The sequence below is a fragment of the Ambystoma mexicanum genome, chromosome 4p (assembly GCF_040938575.1).
Source record: "Ambystoma mexicanum isolate Mex_15411 chromosome 4p, UKY_AmexF1_1, whole genome shotgun sequence".
In the NCBI taxonomy this organism is placed as follows: domain Eukaryota; kingdom Metazoa; phylum Chordata; class Amphibia; order Caudata; family Ambystomatidae; genus Ambystoma; species Ambystoma mexicanum.
The window spans coordinates 874,142,067-874,157,286 of NC_090927.1; positions in this window are offsets into that span (position 1 = coordinate 874,142,067).

The following is a 15,220-nucleotide window of genomic DNA, read 5'->3' on the forward strand; positions in this document are numbered from 1 at the left end:
TTACAATTTTTCTGTTTATTTTTCAGATTTCCCATGATGCTTGTTTGTGCATCTCCCCCCTTTGAGAGTTGGGTTTTTGTGCCATTGTTGGACATTTTTGCATGTTGGTTTGCTCGTTTACGCTGCCCCCTAGTTAAGTTGATTGTAGAGACATACTGACGATATAGAAGAAACTAGCATCATCAGGCAATGCGAAGGAGGTAACTCATTTCCCTGTGATCATTGCAAGTTGTTAGCCTGCAGTTCCTCTGCCTTGATCATGGCATCCAACATTTCATCTCGGTCTTTGATTGTATATTTTGCCGTGCCCACAGCCTCAACTTCTTAAAAAATTCTGTCACTCAAACTATGTAAAACCTTCATGGCAAACTGAAACACTGCCAATTGAGCTTGTATTTCGTCCTGCCCCGGGCTTTTGGTATGCAAATCTTCTTCTGCAGGAAGTAGATTGGGACTAATTAACAGTCGTTGGGCATCCACTGGTTGTGGCGGTGAAATATGCACAGTGTTTGAGGTTTCTGTGGGCTTTATTTCCGAAAAAGGATTTGATAGAGCCAGCATCCTTCTCCTTAGTACTCCTGTTGCTACACGGGTAGCTAATAACGTGAGGGGTCGGTTTACAAGCTTTTGAACGTGTGGCAGTAGATACTGTGGGCCTCATTATACGGATGGCGGTGGACCAAGGTGCTATTAGCACCTTGGTCCATGCCCGTAAAATACCGGCACCGCCTTGGTGGAAAGGGGAATTACCGCCCTATTCCAAGGTTGGTGGGGCGGTAATTCCCCCTTCCCCCATTGCCCTTCCCCATTCCCATTTTTGCCCCTTAGGGCATAATGGGAATGGGGAAGGTGCTAATTACGGCACCGCAAATTGCGGTACCATAATTAGCTCCCTGGTCCCTTTGCGGGTTGGTTTTTAACGCCTGCAAAAAGCAGGCGTTAAATTTCCCAACCCGCAAAGGGACCTCGTAGTAAGGCGGTAAGGGTTTACCGGTACCGGTAAACCCTTACCGCCTACCGTGTAATGAGGCCCTATATCTTTTTTATAAGGAGTGTTTTTTCTCAGGTTGTAACTACTTACTCTTGAGCGTTCATCATAGATTGAACAAGCTACAAAAAGTAAATATACGAGTGACGGGAAATGTTCTTCTCCGAGGCCTTTTTTGTCCAAGAAGCCAAATGGTAGCGAGGCTAACCTCGGGGGCACCCCACCTCGCGCACACCATTGGGTCTCTTCACTGTGGTAGACCAAGAGCCATACAAATTACAGGACTAAGAAGGCAAAGAAAAGGAAGAGGGGGTGAGCAATAAAGGAAGAAACTGGAGAAGCTCAAGCTATATGCCGGAGAACACACTTTGCTTTATCTCTCACCGCAGCGTTGTGTAGATCAGGACGTGAAGTGTAGGTTTTCATTCAGTACAGCATGTGGGGAAGGGGGTGGCTAGATCACCATGCCACCCCTGACACCCGTCACTAAACACCAAACACTTAGCACTCACACTTCATGCGAGCGCTTTGTGTGTGTTCATGTTTTTGTAGTGAATGTCCTCCTCTTCATTAAAGGGCTAAAGGGCTGGTGTATACAAAAGTCTTCCGGCGTATTTCGAAAAAAGGAACAAATAAATGTGCTCTATGTTCACTGGTAGTGTAGACATGAGTCACCTGATTCAGTGTCCACAGCAAACACTTAGCACTCCCACTTAGCCAGATGTAAAAGCACACCTGGATTTTTATTGCCCCCAAAAAGCACAGAAACAGCAAAAAAATGGAGGGTTTGCTAAAAAATGGAGCACACCTAGATTCGATTATCTCTAAAAAGAACCGAAACTGCACAAAATAGAGGGTGCACAGATGTAAAACCTCACCTAGATTGGTATTTTCCCAAAAAGCACAGAAACCGTACAAAATGGAGGGTGTGCAGATGTAAAAGCACACATAGATTCGAATTTCCCACAAAAAAGAACAGAAACAGCACCGAAATGGAGGGTGCACAGGTGTGGTGCACACAAGAGAGCAGCTTCAAGGAAGGCTCTAAAAAGCAGTGGAAAACAAGCAGTGAGAGAGTTTACGCAGAACACATAATAGATGTTCAATAGATCTATATTGCAGTTATGCTGGAAGGAAATGGGGACAAAAATCCATGGCAACTAGGGGGGTTGTAGTCCAGTTCTGGAGGTCTTACTGGTGCAAAGTAGAGACAGATACCCCATGGCCACCGAACGAAAAGGTACTGCAAGTTTGGTCGGCGACGTAGGCTGGGGGCAAGTGGCTGGGGCAGAGGCATGGAGGGGGCTCCCTCCACCACCGGACAGGGCCAAACAGGGTAGACCCCCGGTGTAGGGGTGTAATGTGGCAGGGCCAGGCTGGGGTGGTGTTGGAGCTGAGGGCTGTCTGGGGTAGTGTTGGATGTGAGAGGGCTGGTGGGTGGTGTCAGGACTGCCTGGGGTAGTGTTGGAGGTGAGGGGGACCGGTGGGTGGTGTCAGGATTGCCTGGGTGGTGTAAGGACCTGAGGGGCTGCTTGCGGGTAATGTCAGAGGTGAGTGGTGCTGCTGTGCAGTCGGGGTATGTGCCAGCAGTTCAGGTGCATTGGGAGTTGGGAGGACAGTTCGCTGATTTGCAGGGGTGCAGTTGCGACTCACGTGGGACCTCGCACAGAGTGCATGGGGTGCATCTTTTACTTTCTTGGGGCCTTGTTCTGTTTAGCTGGGGTGCAGCCTTTATTTATGTGGGACCTTGCGCAGAATACCTGGGGTGCAGTCTTTACTTACAGGGGACCTAGCACTGTATCGCCCCGCGGGCTGGATGTTGGGTCAGAGGTGGATGCAGAGGTTTGGAGAAAGGTTGGTCTATGGCTCTGTTTTTGGTTTGTGTGGGGGAGTGTTGTGGGCGTTCCTCGCACACCTCGTTTTTTTTTTGCGGGTCTGGTTGAAATGCCCATTTGAATCCATAAATACATGAAACTTTGGCATAGGGCCGCCGAGAGTTGTTCTTGGCAGGCAGACTTTGGGTTGATCAATGTACACTTTTCCATGAATCAGGCCCATAGTAGAAAAGGACAGCCTGAAATTCATCCAACTTCCTAATTTTTTTACAACTACATCGACCGAACGTAAAGCTGGATTAAATGTTTTAATTACAATGCTGGTATCAATAGGAGGAACCTCCCAAACTGACAGAACCCGAAATTATTCCACTCAGGTTCAAATCTGTATTTTAACGCAAAGCCAATGGTATACGTTGCAAAATAGGACATATGGCAGGGAAGACATTCTCAGTGGCAGAACTCATTTGACCTCTCCCTTAATCCCCAATCCCGGCAAAATCAAACACAGTTTATTTTTCAAATACACCCTTCAGAAATCATGGCACGCTTCACCACAGCCTGTATACTTTGGGAAAAATAAATAAATATGCACCAGCTTGGGTACCTGATAGCACTCCAGTAATATCAATTGTACTTTATTTTTATTTTTTTTACATTTTATTCTTGGTTAAACTGATCATTACAGTTTTTACAAGATTTCTGTAAACTTCTGCCCGTATTGTATTAGGAGATGACTATGTAGCTATCTTATAATACCATCATTTCTATTGCTTTATTATTAATAGCCACCAATAGGGATATCATTACACATGAATCAATGCTTGGTAACGTTTAGTAGCCCTCTTCTCATACACATTATGATCCATTTGTTAAAGGTTATTTGATTAACCTTAAAATAAAAGGAAAGCATATATAATCCATTGATTATCACTACTATTTATCAAATCGCGCTGAAACTGCATTGCGGTGATTTACAAAGAGATGCAGGCATGTTCTTGACGATGACTACATTCTAAACTCTGAAGAATTAATATCTTCAAAAGCAGCAGTTTACCATGCATTCAGACATCAAAAGACATAATTGTTCATCTTTTATTGACGCCAAAGGTCCATTACATATTTTGTCGTGTGCCGCAGCTGGTGAGTTTCTTCATTTGACCTATCTTCATATTTCTTTTTTTTTCTCCAGATATAATATTAGGCATCTTCAAGCAGTCTAACTGCCTGCGTTTGAAACTGCTTATTAAACAGAAACACACTGGACTTCATTAGCATCTGAATGCTTTCTCAAGGCTTCTGAACCCGTCAAAATTCCGGCTCTGCCCAGTTGTTGACGTAAGGTAAAGGAACACAGGCAGATTTAAATAGCATGCTAATTGTATTCTTGGAGAAAATGACAGAGTGATGAAGATTGGCAGAGGCCTGCGTTCCGCCGCTTCCTCTGCACGCATCAGCGGTGTCCTCAGTGTAAGTGTTGTCATATCATGTTCAGCAGTAGAGGCGCTGACCTTCTCAGAGCCACGCGCACGGCTGACATGTCTGCTCTCCAAAATGCGGTCCTTCTTCGTCATTTCAAAAGCCAGCTAAAGGCCGGGTTTCACCGTGCCAGGTGATCTGTTTGGCGGGCTTGCTGTTGCCACAGTGTTCTGAAGGTCTTTTGAATGTGAGGTTGATTGGCTAAAAGGTTAAAAATGCTGATGCTAAACACCTTTGACTTTTTTCCCCAAGATTAATCATCAGCAGTTTGTTTAGGTGCAGTATCTCACAATAGGCAGGGTGCATTCTTTGATTTTGCCGTGTCAAACCACTCCTCCTGTTTTATTTACCTGTGACCAGGATGACATGTTCAGAGATTTCCCAAAGCACCGGAAAGGTGGGTGATTTAACTTTTCCTCAGATCCATTCAACATGAGGGCTCTGCAACGAAGGGCATAGTACTGCCACCCCCAGAGGACCCAACAACAACCACATCTGCCATAGTTTACCCCGGCCCGACCCTCACGGCGGTGACGGTTAAATCTGCATGGTTTACCAATCATTTGATTCGGTGACCTGTGAAAATTCATGGGTCACTGGAAAATTACGCTTTAAGGAAGTGCACCGAGCCTTCTTTTTAATCGACAACAAATGTTGTTAATCTGTTTGATACACTGATCAGAGTTTTACCAACAGGTTTCTCCATCCCATAGAAACGAATTCAGTACCCTCTTGCACATGTACCCTCCGGCACACTGACTCCTGTATTGCAGGCCTCTTAATTTTGCCCTATCAATAATCAACCTAGATGACAGGTCCCTTAGTATGAGTGGTTAAGCTACGCTTTTATCATACAGAAGGGAACACCTGTCTACATTCAAGGTGACCTTTCATTTTCACAAAAGTGCTGCATTAATTATGATCTTTATGATCAGCTCTAAAAGAAGTGAGAACCTCTCTCCAGTAAGACATTGATTAGCCACTGTTTTTGCTTTTACTATCACTAAGGATAATGTAGAGAGCACACTTTCGTTTGATAACTTTATATGTTGTCTTCTTTTTTTAAGCATCTTTTATTAAGCCTTTTCATCATAGCAACTCATGGAGATCAAAAGAAATCAACTGCCACACAAGTAAAAAGGTGGGCTTAAGTCAAGAAAAAGGGGTTGTCATTCCATCATCATAGAAGAGCAAATGTTTAGTGCATGACGCAATCAAGTCAAAGGGTGAGGAACGCACGAGAGATTTCTCAGAGCACCACATCGACATTGCACATGTGCATACGTTCCAGACACAAAGGAATCGAAAAAAAATAGCAAGCGTTTTAGCTTGTTCAAGGACTTACATTGTACATCCTTTATCATTCAATGTGATATTGGGGTGTAGCCCTGATTTTCCCTGAGTGGATTCCTGCCTCCGTCATTGATACGCAGGCCTACTCCTCTTTCGAATGCCTCGTCTGCTGGCTCTCTCTCCTGGTCATTACCTTACTGTGGCTACCATCTATCGGGCACCTGGTCCGATCTGCTCCTTCATATCTGAGTGGGCGGACCTCTCCTCTTCCCTCCAGGTCTCGACCACTCAACTCCTCCTTCTTGGAGACTTCAACATCCACCTGGATGCTCCCTGTACTTCCACTGGACTCTTTCGTGACCTCTGCAACTCTCTCTCTCTATTCTCCCCTCTGGCCCAACTCACACTGAAGGACACACTCTGGATTTTCTGATCTCTTCAGACCTTTCCCTTTCTAACCCTCTCACCACTCCTCAATCCTGGAGTGATCACTTTCTCCTTTCCTCCCATCTCACCCTCTCTACACCTTCGGCCAAGCCAACTCCAGCACTACCACCTACCTTCTCGATTATCCAACCGATAAAGCATGTGTTAGTTGAGGCCTTTGCCCACCGCATTCTCACCCTCACCTCCCCCTTTGGCTGACGCACACCCTGACACAGCCCTTTCCATGCTCCACTCTGCTATATCTGATACTCTTGATGTTCTTGCCCCTGTCATGAGGATCTGCTTGAAACCCAAAGCCAAGTGCAACTCTTGGTACGACTCAGACCTCATCAACTTTAAACGCAAGTGGAGGTTGCCTGAGAGGAAAAAACCCTGTCCTGCTGCCTTCTCCAAAGACAATAACATCTCTCTGTCCACGCCAAGAAGAGAGCCCACATCCAAGCCCGCATCTCTACGGCATCAAACAACTCGGCCAAACTCTTTAAAATCTGCAAGGAGCTGGCAATCCTGCTGCAATCTCTACCTCTCCTATCCCCTCCCAGGCCCGATCCAGGGCCCTGGCTTCTCATTTCATCTCTAAACCTCAGGACATTTTGTCCTCTCTCTCTTCCTCTCCCTCTCCTCCCTCTACTCCCTGCTCGTCCTCTAACCCTTCTTCAGCCACCTCTCCTCTCTCCTTCTCTGCCTTTACCCTGTTCTCCCCAGACAAGGTTTTCTAGGCAAGTCCGATCTATGAAAGTCTTGTCAAAACAGGTTCACCCCTGCTCCTCCAAAACCATAAATCACCACATTGACACCCTGACTCCTGCTCTGGCTAATTTCTGCAACCACACCTTTGCCACTGGAGGTTTCCCCTCCCCACTGATGCACTCTCCTTGTCACCCTCTTCTTAAGAAATCCTCTGCCGACCCTTCCTGCTCGGCTAAATATCGTCCAATCTCCATCACTACTTTCCTGGGCAAACTCCTGGAAAAGCTGGCCATCTCCCAGCTGAAACTTCACACTGAATCTGTTGGTTGTCTCCATGACCATCCGTCTGGCTTCAGAGCTGGCAGAAGCACAGAAACTGCTCTCCTGAAAATCCATGAAGACCTGCTCTTCAACCTTGATTCCAATACCCCCTGTGTCCACATCTTACTTGATCTCTCTTCTGCCTTTGACACATTCAACCATGCCATCCTGCTAAACCGTCTCCATAATAACCTGGGTATCAACGATCAGGCCCTGGCTTGGCTGACCTACTTCCTCTCTGATCAACCCTCCGAGGTCCAACTTGGGTCCTTCCTCTCCTCTATCTCAATCTCTACCTGTGCTGTTCTCCAGGGGTCTAACCTCTCTTCCTGGCTGTTCAACCAATACCTGGCTCTTCTTGCCCACTGCATTGCCGCTCTCTGCCCCAACTTTCAGTGCTATGCAGATGACACTCAACTCATTTTCAAGCTCCCTTCTGCCACTTCTTCTCCTTCTCTCATCTCTCACTGTCCGCCATCCAGGAGTGGTGTGCCGCCAATTATCTCTGCCTTAATGCTACTAAGACCAAGATTCTCCTCATCAGCACACCTGCTCCCTCCTTTCCTGTCACTCTCTTGCCGGCCTCTCTTGACCCTCTTCCTGCTCCCACATGTGAGGCTAAAAACATCGGGGTCATCTTAGACTCCACACTTTCCTTCTCTCCTCACATCTCTGATGTCTCTAAGAAGTCACACTACCAGCTGCACCTCCCCAGAGGTATTCTTCTTTTCCTCTCCTTCCCCCAGAAGGTCACTGTATCCAGAGCTCTGGTTCACGCTAGGCTGGTGTTAGGAAAGATTTCATATTTGAATGTAATTTTCCCTCCATGTGTGAACCCCCAAATTTTTTGCTGCTGTTTTACACCCTGATCTAATCTTTGCCAGAGAAGCGCAGCCCTCAGCCGCACTCCTCTGGGCTTTCGCTCACTTCTTATGGGGAAACTGACATGCCCTTAAGACAGTCAGTACTGAGAGACTTTGTTTCCCTTAGTCCTTTCAAAAACACCACTACCATGTTGATCTCCTGAGTTCACAAGAACAAAGGTTAAGGAGCCAAGTATCCTGCAACAAGAAACTGAGTCGAGGAACCGCTGGTGACCCGCTGTCGTCCTGCGAGACCCCTCTGCATCTGATCGTCCTAGACGGTCTGCAAAGGCGCTTCGACCCATTGGAATAATGGGACCAACTATTCTCGGCACCTTCATCAAGCCCTGCAAGTAAGCCTCTTTGGAAGTGTCCTTGGGCCAACTAGTGGGCTGACCAGCTTACGCAGGATGTTTGCTCTGTCATTGCCTCGGTTTCGAGGAAGCCCTCGAAACTTGGTATACTGCTTGCTCTGTGTCCATGGCACCCTCACTCCGAATTTCATACACTTGGCATTCCCAGTTCTGAAGTGAGACGAGTGTGCCCTGACCGGAGTAAATGCGGTTACCATGTTTCCCTGCTTTGGCAACGGCCTGTGCAAGTTTGCTGCACTTGTGACCCTTTTACTACTGAAGCCTGCTACCACGGAAACTACACAGTGTCGAGATGTCCTGATTGTCGCATTCGAACTTGCCAGCAAAGTGGACTGAACTGGCGAAGTCTGGATCTGCCTGCGTGGGAGACTGGTGAATAGTCCATACCCCAACCGGTGGCCCCTAGCGCAGGAGCCCATTTCTTTTCTACCGCTGTTGTGAAATAACAACTCTATCCCGCACTGTCAAACTGCCTCTGCCCGCAAGTGGAGGTCCTGCTTGAATAGTGGGGACTTGTTCTTCATCGACCGCATCCACCTTCCTGAGCTGCTAGTGACCCTTGAAGAGACCCTATTTTGTCCAGTGGCACAAGCGTGTGCATGTACTATTGAGCATAAGGCTCCTCTCTTCGTAGGGCTTGGACTGCCTCTTAGTTAGGTTTATTCTTGATGTGGATCTGGGTCTAAAGATTACTTGCACTGCCTGTTTTCCTCCCCATCTAGGTGGTCTACATATTTTGTGCTTCTTAATCCGTTAGACCCCTCTCGTCTTGTATATATATCTTGTTGATTGTGATGTGTTGGTTTACTTCAGTATTATTGTGACTCTTTGCTATGGTCTATGTTACAAAGGCCTTGTAATAAATGTGTCTTTATTTTTGATATAACACCTGTCTGGAGTAATTTGTAAGTGTCCTTGCTTTGTGTGCTCATTGAGGTCTTTCAGTCACCCTCACCCCTCTTGAGACTTAGTCTTGACCGCCTACCATAGCTACCCTGATTGGTCTGGCTTGTCCAGAGGTTACCCTTGTTCCATAAAACTAGGTTGGCCTTCTGAGCCTCTGCCCCTCCAGGTCGGAGTTCAGAAATCCATCTTAATAGCTGGACTACTGCAACAGCCTCTTTCTAAACCTGCCTGCCTCTAATCTCCACCCTCTGCAACTCATCCAAAACAGGACTGCGAGACTTGTCCTTGGCCTCAAGACCAGGGTTTCGTATCTCTCCAGGACTGAAATCTCTGCACTGGCTCCCAGTGGCGGCGAGGTTTGAGTTCAAAACCCTCTGCATTGTCCACAAGGCCTCCTGAGGCATGGGACCTCAATACCTCCAACTCTCTCTTTCTTAATATCTTAATATCTTCCCTCTCAAGATCTTCGCTCATCCGCCTCCAACTCCCTCAGGTTCAGTCGCTTCTCCAAGCAGCAAATTGGTGGTAGATCTTTTGTTTCTGCTGGGGCCTCCCACTGGAACAGCCTCCCTGCATCTATGAAACTTGAGGAGGACCATCTCTGGTTCTGGAAGCACCTCAAGATGTTCCAATTGCTTGTGCCGTATCTCTTCCTCTCCACTACTGATCTCTTTCTGTGGCTGCATTAGGCATCTGGCTACCATCTTATTCGGGCCCAGTTCTCTTGTCTACACTGCAACAAACATGCACTGCCTCTGGCAACCCTTGCACTTGGGTCTGTATCTGCAACCCTACAGTCTGCTCACTAGCACTTATTGACACCCGCTGTCTATGCTTAAGTCATGCACCGCCACCCAATGGCTGCACTACCTATTGTTTTTGTTCCTGTGTTGTGCACACCTCGCACATCCCCCTTCCCTCTCCCATGCTCTTCCACAATCTCAATGTCAAGGGGCCTATTAATATAATTGTATTCTGTCCTTTTTTATACCCCTCCCCTGCCTTGTCGCACCCTGACAAACTTGTGTATGGGCACGATATAAATAAAATATATATATATATCCTCCTTCTTTCTCTCTGTCCTCTCCCTCCATGGTGCTCTCCATCTCCCCTATCTACTCTAACTGCTACTATTTCCCTTAGGCTACCTCTCTTTCGAAGCTTGCAATAAAAAAGTTCAGGAAAGATCTCCTGTCTCCAACCCAGTCCTGCCCATCACTGACACCTAGGTCAATGCTTCTTCCAGGCAGACTGTCACTAACATCCTCTTTGTGGCTCCCTCTCCGGATATATTGACTCCCCATATGATCTCTGTCCTCTCCCCTTTCTCTTCTTAGCTCATTAGTGGTGGAACCAGATGGTGAGTACTCTTGGCACACTTCCCATCATTTATGACTACCGGAATGGCACTCTCATGGCCCAAGGCATCTTCCGTCTCTCATGAACATCCTCCCTTCTCCTGCCACTCCTCCTTCTGCCACCCCCTGGGTTCTTTACCACCACTGATGTGTGTACCTCATCCCTGTACCCCTCCTCGGAAGACTTTCACAGGTGGCAACCAGCTTCACTTAGCTACCCTCAACTCTCGATCTCTCGTTAAACACTCCTCTGACATCTGTCACCTCCTTGATGACTTTGACCTAGAACTCCTTGCTGTCAATGAGACGTCATTCACTGTCAGCTCTGTCACTGTTTATTTCATACTCCTCCGTGAGGGCTACAAGATCCTCTCTAAGCCCTTGCCTAACCAGCCTGGAGCGCAGTAGTCCTGATGTTCCCTGATTGGGTCCCTGCTACCATCATACCCACTCAATCCTACTGTTCTTTCAAATGCCTTGTCTTCATGTCTGGTGTCTCTCCTACCCACTTGCTTACTCTCACCATCTACAGGACCCCTCGTCCGGTCTCCCTCTTTCTTTCAGAGTAGGCTGACCTCTCCTCTTCTCTCCTGGCCTCTACGTCCAAGCTTCTCATCATTGGAGTCTTCAATATTCACCTTGGCTCCCCTCAGGTGGCCACTAAACTCTTCTGCAACCTGTGTCACTTTTTTCTCCTCACCATTCTTCCCTCCGGTCCAACCCACTCAGCCAGACACACCTTGGATGTGCTCATCTCAGCAGACACTCCTATCTCTAACCTTTTATTACACCTCTATCTTGGTCTGACCATGTTCTCCTGTACTCTCACCTGGATCTCTTGGCTCCCCCAGCTGCCAGTCTCCTTCTCCGTCATTTGACTAATGAAGCGAGTGAATTGCTGCTTTTGCTCCACTTTCATAGCCCCTCCCACTCCTGCCACTGACTCTCACACTGATACAGCACTTGCTAACGTTAACCTCTCCATATCCAACACCCTTGACATCCTTGAACCTGTCGTGAGGATCCAAATGAAGCCTGCATCCAAGCACAACACCTGGTATGACTCTGACCTAGCGTCTTTGAAACGCAAGTGCAGAGTTGCTGAACGGAAGTGGTCGGCATCAAGCACATCCACGGACATACTGGCGATACAAACTCTCCATCCGCAAAAAGAAGAAGTCCCATATCCAAGACCATATTGTCTGGGGCCACCAACAACATGGCTGAACTGTTCAAAATATGCAAGGAACTTGCCAATCCTACTGCAGTCTCCACTTCGCCTCTCCCATCCCAGGCCCCCTGTATTGCACTGGCCTCCCACTTCACAACTAAAACACTGGACATCCTGTCCTCACTCTGCTCTACTCCCCTCCCTCCTCCCTCACCTGCTCTCTGGCCACCCTCAACCCCCCCTCAACCCTCCCTCTGCCCTTCCCTCTTAATCTCCTCCTTCTAATCCATTGCACCCGATGAGATCTATAAGCTAGACCTCTCTATGAAAATCTCATCCAAACAGGGCTCCCCTGCTCCTCTAGAACTATCAAGGACAACATTTCTCCTCTCGCTCCAGCCTTGGCAGATTTCTGCAACTGCTCCTTTGCCACTGGCTCCTTCCAACTACCCCTCAAGCTCTCCCTTGTGCACTCTCTCCTTAACAAAGCCTTCTGCCGACCCTTCATGGCCATCTAATTACCGCCCTATCTCCATTGCTCCCTTCCAGGGCAAAATCCTAGAGAAGTTGGTCATCTCCCAACTAATCCACCATACTGAATCTGTTGGCAGTCTCCAAGACCACCAGTCTGGCTTCAGAGCAGCCATAGGCACAGCAACTGCTCTCCTGAACACCTGTGAAGACTTGCTCTCAAACCTCGATTCAACTCTCCTTCCGTTCTCATCCTTCTTGATCTTTCCTCTGCCTTTGATATGGTCATTCATGCCACCCTTATAAATTGTCAAAGTAATACCCTTGGCATAATAGACCTGGCACTGGATTGGTTAATCCCCTTCCGATTTGACCGACCTTCCCAGGTTCAACTGCGCCCTTTCCTCTCCTCCACCTCACTCTCTACCTGCGGAGTCCCTCAAGGCTCTATCATCTCAGCATGGCTCTTCAACATTTACCTTGCCCCTCTGGCCCACTTAATCTCCACCTTGTGGCCTCACTTCCAGTGTTATGTGGGAGGCACACAGCTCTCCTTCAAGCTCTCCTCTACTTTCTCTCTCACTCCTAACTGCCTGACTGCTATTCAGGCATGGCGTGCTGTAAAAGTACATCCATTCTGTATTATGTTGTATTGGCCTAAGCTCGCACACATTGAATCACCCAGTCGCACCATCTGAAGTCCATCTTGGTCATTTTGCTCACTTTACTGGGTTTTCATTCCACACGCAGTAAAGGTTCACAAGTCACCACTCTGAAAGCTCTTTAACGTGGCCCTGCACAGAAATGTGAGAAATGCTAAGTACGTTGTTTCTATTTAGCTCAGAGCCTTGAAGAGCTGGCACGAACGTAGATAATCAGTAATTTAGCTGCCTTCCTGTCTTCCTGACTTTCTGAGGCTAATTGTGTAAATGTGTGACTAGATGATTAAACGGAGCACAATTCATGCCATATGTATTTCTGAAAGCCTAAGCTACCAAGTCCAAATGCAGACTGACTTTCTAGTCAAGAATCAACATAGATAATGGAGCGCGAGGAATGTTACCTTGCGTTAGGAACAAGATATACTCCTACACCCGACTCTGCTCTGTTCCCAGACAGTAAATTGTCTGCAGCATGTGTTGCAATAGCAAAATTCCCACGGTTGGCAGGTCATGAACTATTATCACATGATGGACTGGGATGAATTTGAAGTGTTTTGAGATTGTTTAAAGTATGTTCGCTCCCCCATGCCTTTGCTCACCTTCTCTATGAATGTACACAGACATGGTTGAATTTGGGTCTGCTTAAGCGACAATAAACTGTTGTTAGATATCTGTTTCATGACTGGTGTGTCTTCATTTATTCACAGTAATCCATAATTGGGACTAAAAGTGCAGCTAACAATCTCTGACTTAATTGCAGTAAAACTGAGATCCTTTTGATTGGGACCCCGGCTTCCTCCATCCCTCCTACTCTCTGGCCACCCTCCTTGGGTCCGCTCCCCTCACCCTCTTGTGAGGATGAAAACCTTGGCATCATCTTTGACTCCTCTCTCACCTTCTCTCCTCACATCGCAGACCTTGCCACAAGGCCCACTTTCAGCTTCACCTCCTCCAATGCATTCTCCCTTTCCTCAACTTCCCCCAGAAAGTCAATGTCACCAGAGCTCTGGTCCTCTGTAGTATGCACTAATGCAACAGCTTCTTCCTCAGTCTGCCTTTTTCCTCCCTTTGCCACCTTCAACTAATCCAGAATAGGACAACAACAGTTATCCTTTGCCACAAGCCCAGGGACCACATCTCTCCACCCCTAAGATCTCTTCACTGGCTCCCTGTGGCTGCGATGATCAAGTTCAAGATCCTGCATCATATACACGGCTTCCTGGGGAGTGGGACCCCACTTCATCCAGCTCTCTCATCCTAATTACCTCCCTGCTAGAGCCCTTCAGTCTTCTAGTTGCAACTCTCTGCAGATCAGATGCTTTTCCAAGCAGAGCGTGAGGGTATATCACTCTCTTCCGAAGGAGCCTCTGTCTGGATTGGCATTCCTGCCCTTCTCATGCTCTCAGCCATATCACCTTAGTTCCGGAAGCTTCTCAAGACCCTCCTTTTGTGTTCTTCCTCCCTCTCCTCCTCCCTTGCTAACTCCCCCTCTGCACTTCGACTGGCTGCCTTGGCCCTTCTGAGTCCTACAGGGTGCCATGCCCCCTTCAACCAGTCTACACTTGCCCTTCTGGGGCCCCATTTCACTGACTAGACTGGTGTGGAGTGATCACCTACTGAGTCTGGTCCACCTCTATCCTCGCATATAGCATGGGGTCCTCACCCCTGGCATTCCCTGGCACTTGCACACCTGGCATCCCCTTAACACTTACCCAGACCCTTGGGCCCTCTTCTTACCCTGCACACCTCGACAATTGTATGCCACCTAATGCCCCTCACTTCCCTCCTACTCCTACCTTAGCATCATCCCTTCTGCCCTCACCATCATGTCCCCTACCCCTTGCACTTCTTCTCACTGCACTTGTACGAACCGAATGACACAAGGCCTAGTCGGACCATTAATGTTTATTTTCCCTCTGACACCCCACCCCGCTCGTCACTCTTTTTTTGTTTTGTGGTACCTTGAAACACCATTTGCTGTATAGGCGTTTTATAAATACTCAATAAATAAAACTCATAATGTCAGACAGTTTCTTGCCGAAAGCCCTTTGCGTTTGTTTACAATAATTTTCAGCTCTGGCCACTTTTATTTTTTGTGACCTATCCTTCTGATCCTGCAAACATTTGAAAACATTTGAAAATGGCCCCCATGCAGTTTGAGGCTCTCAATATCTGTTCTGCAAAAAAAATAATTTTACTATAAAAATGACCACCTACTTTTCTCTGGCATTTCAGTATCAAGGAGTATTCTACATTTGCCCTTCTCCCTTTCACTTTACTCCTTCTGTCCTCTCAATTTTAATTCTTCTCTTTCTCACTCTGGCTTCTTTTTTTCCAGATCTCTTTCATGCACTCACTCTCT